Source organism: Typopeltis vanoorti, chromosome 15, assembly GCF_054136105.1.
Source record: "Typopeltis vanoorti isolate ZY-2024b chromosome 15, IOZ_Tvanoo_1.0, whole genome shotgun sequence".
Lineage (NCBI taxonomy): Eukaryota > Metazoa > Arthropoda > Arachnida > Uropygi > Thelyphonidae > Typopeltis > Typopeltis vanoorti.
This window is the reverse complement of record NC_143563.1, coordinates 63,163,594-63,169,593: the sequence shown is the minus strand read 5'-3', so window position 1 is coordinate 63,169,593 and position 6,000 is coordinate 63,163,594. Positions and strand designations below refer to the sequence as shown.

The 6,000-nt window shown below is 35.5% G+C and overlaps 1 non-coding gene across 1 annotated transcript; it reads left to right on the top strand.

Moving 5' to 3' along the window:
- The first annotated feature begins 4,657 nt into the window (after positions 1–4,657).
- Positions 4,658–4,730, top strand: TRNAT-UGU (transfer RNA threonine (anticodon UGU)). The gene has a single exon. It is a non-coding gene; the product is annotated as a tRNA-Thr (tRNA).
- The last annotated feature ends 1,270 nt before the right edge of the window (positions 4,731–6,000 follow it).

Sequence of the window (6,000 nt, the reverse complement as noted above, 5' to 3'; positions counted from 1 at the left end):
ACACAATAGCGTTCCATTTAGGAGTTCACAAACTCTCTTGTGGTTTAAGTTGTTCACACAGAACAGGCAATCCGACCAAAAAGAACACACAGAATTAATATACATAATATACTGGCCTCGTAGCTTGTTGTTTTGGCCGAGAAATGTCAAGTAAACGCAAGTTATGATTTCATAACTTTACTGATAGAAATCATAATGCAAGTATGATTTACATATCAGTAAACCAATATATATATAGTTTTTGAATAATATATAAATAGCATTATATTTTATATCATTTAACTGCTAGAGAATATAATAACAATCAAAGATTCAGGCTAAAATTTGCTTCAATAATAAGTCTCGGATTAAATGGAAACAAACATAAGGAGGGTATTGCTGCATTATTCATTAATCCCAGCCAATAAACCAGAGCAGTGTTTGGTTGGCATATGAATTGGCAGTAGTTTATTTATCATCATCATAATAAAATGGACACATTTTAAAGCAAAAGCAGAATTATCACAGACGGACGGACAAACAAAACAATTCTTTACAGGTGTTTTTACGTATTTTCTAGAATCACCTAACAATATAAAAAATGAGATAATAAATATTGATCTTCGATCTTTGCAAATAGGGTCTTTGCTTACTATGAAGGATGGACTACGCATTTTAGGCAATAAGATTCATAACATGAAAGTGCATCCTATTAAATTTTTTTCTAAATTATTTGATTTCGTGTTGAGTTCGCAACCACGAATGCTCTAGATGCAAAACTTTACTTACGATCGGTTTATATTATTTATTTTATTTCCTGGTTACTTTCCTGGTCATCAATTAAAACAAACGAGACAATGCTGACATGGGTGGCTGATTCGTTAACGTATCCGCTCTCTAACTAATAGACCGTGGATTCGAATCCGCCATGGACATAGATGTTTCTGATTGTCTTCAGTAGGGAGATAATTTCATAGCCGGATGTGAAGCCACCTCCGGCTTATTGGATACCTGCAAACATGAAAAAAGATCCATGTTTGCATGTTTGGCTCTAGAGGAGCAGGAGTTCTCGATATGTAAAAGTAAATTAAAAAAAAAATACAATATATATATATATATATATATATATATATATATATATATATATATATATATATATATATATATATATATATATATATATATATATATATGAATAAAAATAGAAAAAATCTTTAGTCTGCTCGGTACTAATGTGCTATACGTTTACAAACTTTCGTGGGTAGGAATTAGATTAAAAAAAAAAGTAAAGGAAGTAACAGAAACTATGAGTTCCTATGTCTGTTCTCTTTGGAAATACAGTCTCACGGATATAAACGAATGAGGTCAACTGGCGCCCCTTTATTGCGAGGGTGTTTTTGGAATTTGACCTGATATTTATTCCCTGTTCCCACATTAATAAAAAAATATGACTAATCTGATTTCAATAAAGGAACTGTGGAATCATTCCATCGTTCTTTGAGATACTTTAAAACAAGTATGGTTAATATTAGCAACATGAAATACATTGAACGAAGACATATTTTCCGGAGCATTTTGGATTAGACAAATACTTTTCCTAGGAAGGATAGAGATACTCATAATTTATAGATTATCCGTCCAGAAAGCTTATAGCAGCTTACTAAAGTTGCTGTAAGTTTTCATATTAAAAAAAAAAAATCATTCTTATGTACTCAAATTTAGCTGCAATTTTGGATGCAAAATTTTATCAAAGAAAACCATATACATCTGAGAAACAAAACTGGAAAAAATTTCTATAAAATAATAACTGCCTGTTAAATCAGTTTACATTAACAACGGATGTGCTTGTTAAAGAATTCAGTAAAAAAATGTAGTTAATATTCCAGAGCTTTCCTGTGATGGGTGCTAAACTTGATCACGTGACAAATTTTCAGTGATAGCTTAATGGAAATGAAGAAATGCGTCAACTTCTCATCACGTGCGGTTCCGTGACGTGACAAACTTTGATGTTGGTAGTTAAGATTAATTATCCGAGGTCACCACTTCCTGTTTCTGAAATCAAACACAGGAACGTACACCTGTTGGACACAGGGCACCGTTGCTTAGAGAGAAGCCTTCCTAAATGATAACAGGTTTGCCCTAGGCAGTCCTGAAGGCGTGAGCTACAAAACCATGGATTAAGCTATCATTAGCGATCCCCGATGGTAGACATTAAATGTGACGTCCCTGGTCCCTGGTGTGGTCTCCGATGACGTAAGATGGATATAGATGAGCCTTCAGGTCATCCGATGTGCAGCCACTCCTGTGAGGGGGACGGTAAACGATCACCTGCTATTCAGGTGTACACAACTCGCTTGTCAAAGTTAATCGTTCTTTGCATTCGGTATTTTCAAGAATCCGTTGCTTCCTGCGTGTCTGAGTTCACAAATACTCCGCTTTCGATGCTATGATTGCCAAATAAATGCAAAATCTAGAATTGGAAATTTCCTTCCTGGCGCTACATAGCAAATCAAACAACGAAAAGTATCATTTAGCTGGTTTGGGTAGAGTGAAAGGAAATGTACGACAGCTTTGTATTCCGAAAATATTAAAATTCTGCAATTATTTGGAGTAAAAAAAATAATTCCCTAAGTACACGAGTGTACAGGTGGCATTTCAAGAAGACTTCTTGAAACAGAAGTTGAAAAACTGTCTATTGTTCGCAAATAAAAATATTTATTTGCGAATTCGTTTAGTCTTTCCTCCTCCCCTCTTCCTCCAAGATGTTGAGAAGGCGTTTTTTATGTCGTTTTTTGTTAGCACTGAATTTTTGTTCAGGCTATATGAATTGACAATTGGTGCAATTCCTTTACTTCATTTTTTATCGTGTGCTTCAAATAGAAGCATAAGAGTCTAAGAGTCACAGTAATGAACCTCAGACCAAATACTGTAACAAGTTATTGTGCTCTCTTACCAGAATCATTGGAGGCAAAATTCGACCTACTGAAACTGCGGTTCTGAGATGAATATTATCGGTTTTCTAGTTTTATTTTAAAGTATTTGATTTGGTATATCAAAAAAAAAAAAAATGAAATACTTTTAAAACAGTGAAACACAGTGAATAAAACGCGTTTTCTTCTTCGTCTTCTTCAACTCCTCCTCTTCTTCCACGGACACTGCAGTTTGCAGCGTTCAACGGTTTCGACCAAACTGTGAAAGCGGTTGTTTCTTATATTGCTTTCAAGGTCATCTGAAAAATTCAATCTAACCGGACTAAAATGAATTGGGCGTACTTCTTTGGCAGATAACATTTTTGCAAATCATCTGCACCGATTTCGACCAAATCTGGAATAGAATCATTCCTTATGTTATTTATGCTTCCCTGAGAATTTCAACCGAATTGAACAAACATGAAGGACAGTTGTAGAGTGGGACTCCTCGTTCGCTGACGTCTCTACTGGTCGAATCGCTGAACGGATTTCGACCAAATTACCAATATAGTTATTCTTTACGTTGTAAAAGGTTTCCTGAGAAGTACAGCCTAATCGAACCAAAATGAAGGAGGAACAGAACTTCACCGCTTAGCCTTTTTTTTTTTTTCGACCGAATTGGGAATATAATTATTTCTTGCGTTGCCTGAAGTAAGCTCAATTGGAAACTTCTGGAAAATTAAGCTAAGCTGGAATAAAATGAATGGGAAGGAATTGTTCATAAATTGCTTTAGGCATATTTACAGGTCAGATCATTCAACCGTTTTCAACTTAGGTGGTTTTTTTTTTTTGTTTGTTTTTTGTTTTTGTCCTTTTCGGTCGTCTGATAATTTCGACACAAATGAATGAAAAAAGTGAGCTTCCATAGCCGTAGCTCAGTCGGTATAAGACGAAGTCGCCCTTTGGCTGGAAAGACCCTGATCTAAAGCCTTTCTAGAACGCGAAGAACGTTTATCAGGACTTTCAATTGAAGGTAAGTTAACCAGTTTCATGCGGCAGTGGCAGGATTTTCAGTTCCTTCCGAAAAATCAAGTTTTTCATCCCGCAAAACAGGCAAACCAGCGAGAGGAAGACACGCAATTTACAGCCATAATAAACAATAAAAACAGCATTAACCGCACTATCATAAGCCAAGTTACTTGGATGTGACATGCCATTGAGCTTAACATGAAAGGGAAGATGGGATAGGATGGACTAAAAGGTGAGCGTAGTTGTGAAAGAGAGAAAGGGGGGGGGGAAGTAAAATGGCAGTACTGCTTGCTACAGCTCCTAAAATACCATACCATACCATAAGCAATAATATTTATACCAGTAATCATTAATGTTATTGTAAATAATAAAGTATTGAAAATAATAATATAACAATTTTATAATAAAGTGTGCCAACAATTGAAAATAGTTGGCACACTTTATTATAAAATATGGATACCAGTTTTGGTATATAAAAATAAACAGAAAGATGACAGGATGACAGCTGGAAGAATCTGCAAATCTTCTACTAAACAGTGCTATTTCTTGCACTGCTACCGCTTGATCAATCGTCATTTATCAACTTATGTAATATGCGTAGCATTATATATATCGATGTGTTGTATATTCTTATTTCTTCCGATTCTCCAATCCATTTACAATACTATCAACAATTTTATCAAAGATAGAAAGTATCTCGAAATATCATAATATCGTATGCTGACAAACGTTAACGTTCAGCCTCTGTAGCTCAGTGGTTAGAGCACTGGTCTTGTAAACCAGGGGTCATGAGTTCGATCCTCATCAGAGGCTATAAGTTTTTTTTTCCTCCTTGCTTTTCCTTTTCGCATAATGGCACAACAGCCTCTATCCTATCTCCGAAACATGAAAGGCAGCATTACCATTATGCTTTAAAAAAAAAAAAAAGCCTCTAGCGAGGATTGAACACACGGTTTACATGATCAGTGCTCTAACCACTGAGCCTACAGAGGCGCTGCACTACGTTACCACCATGATATTCTGATGTATTTTCCGTCTGTGACCACAGTACATGTACTTATCTTAACATGCCGCTGATGTGCCATACGTTTTGCAACCTCTCGTATGTGCAATTGATATAAAGAAAATTATTATCCATTCACTCACTATAATGCCAAATAATCTCCACCATCTTCCCAACATATTTAATCTTTACTTAAGCAGTTCGCTTTCGAAATATTTTGTAGATATCAACTCTCCTCTTGATAATTATGACCACAATCTCCTAAGATTTCTTTTTTTACGGAACTCCTTTCCCCATCAACTTTCAGGTCTATGTGTTTTGGAATTAGAATTGTGGTGCCATATAGGATAACGTCCATGAATACTGTTCTTCCTTTTATGGTCTGTTTACGGTTCCCGCTCTCATGATCTAAACACCTACTCTAAACGAATAATTGAAATAATTTCTTCTATTCCACCTAAAAATCATTGGTCAATGTGCAAGCTTTGATTCACAAATGAGTGTACTAAAGCAGTCCAAGAAAAAACAATTCAGTAAACAAGTGGCTCAAGACACACACACACACACACACACACACACTGAATTGCAGCTCACAAAAGCTGTAAACAGCACCAACAAATCCAAATCCGCGTTTCTAAAGAGCCAAGCAAATATTGCCTCTACTTAACTGCCTTATGGTTCCTTGCCAAGGCCAATGGAAATAACTTCTTCCTTTTCATTCCCCCCCCCGTCTCTCTTTCTGTCTCTCACACGCAAGCACGCACGCGCACACATAAAAATAGTATGATGATAACATCATTCAAAGATAAAGCTGACCTACTGGAATCATTCTTCATTCTTCTCTTTAATATAGATGACCAAAGCAAATTACTTCCTATTCATAAAAGCTGAATACTTTTATCATAGTCCGGAAGGCAGAAAATGTCCAGATTAAGTAAGAGAGATATTCTTACTAAAAATTCTCGAATCAAATTCGATTTTAGTGAACATCAGATAATTTGATCTATCGTTTAAGACAGATCCAAACTAGTAAAAATTTTGCTTAGTGCTTACTGATATTGATTTTGGGATTTCAGATGC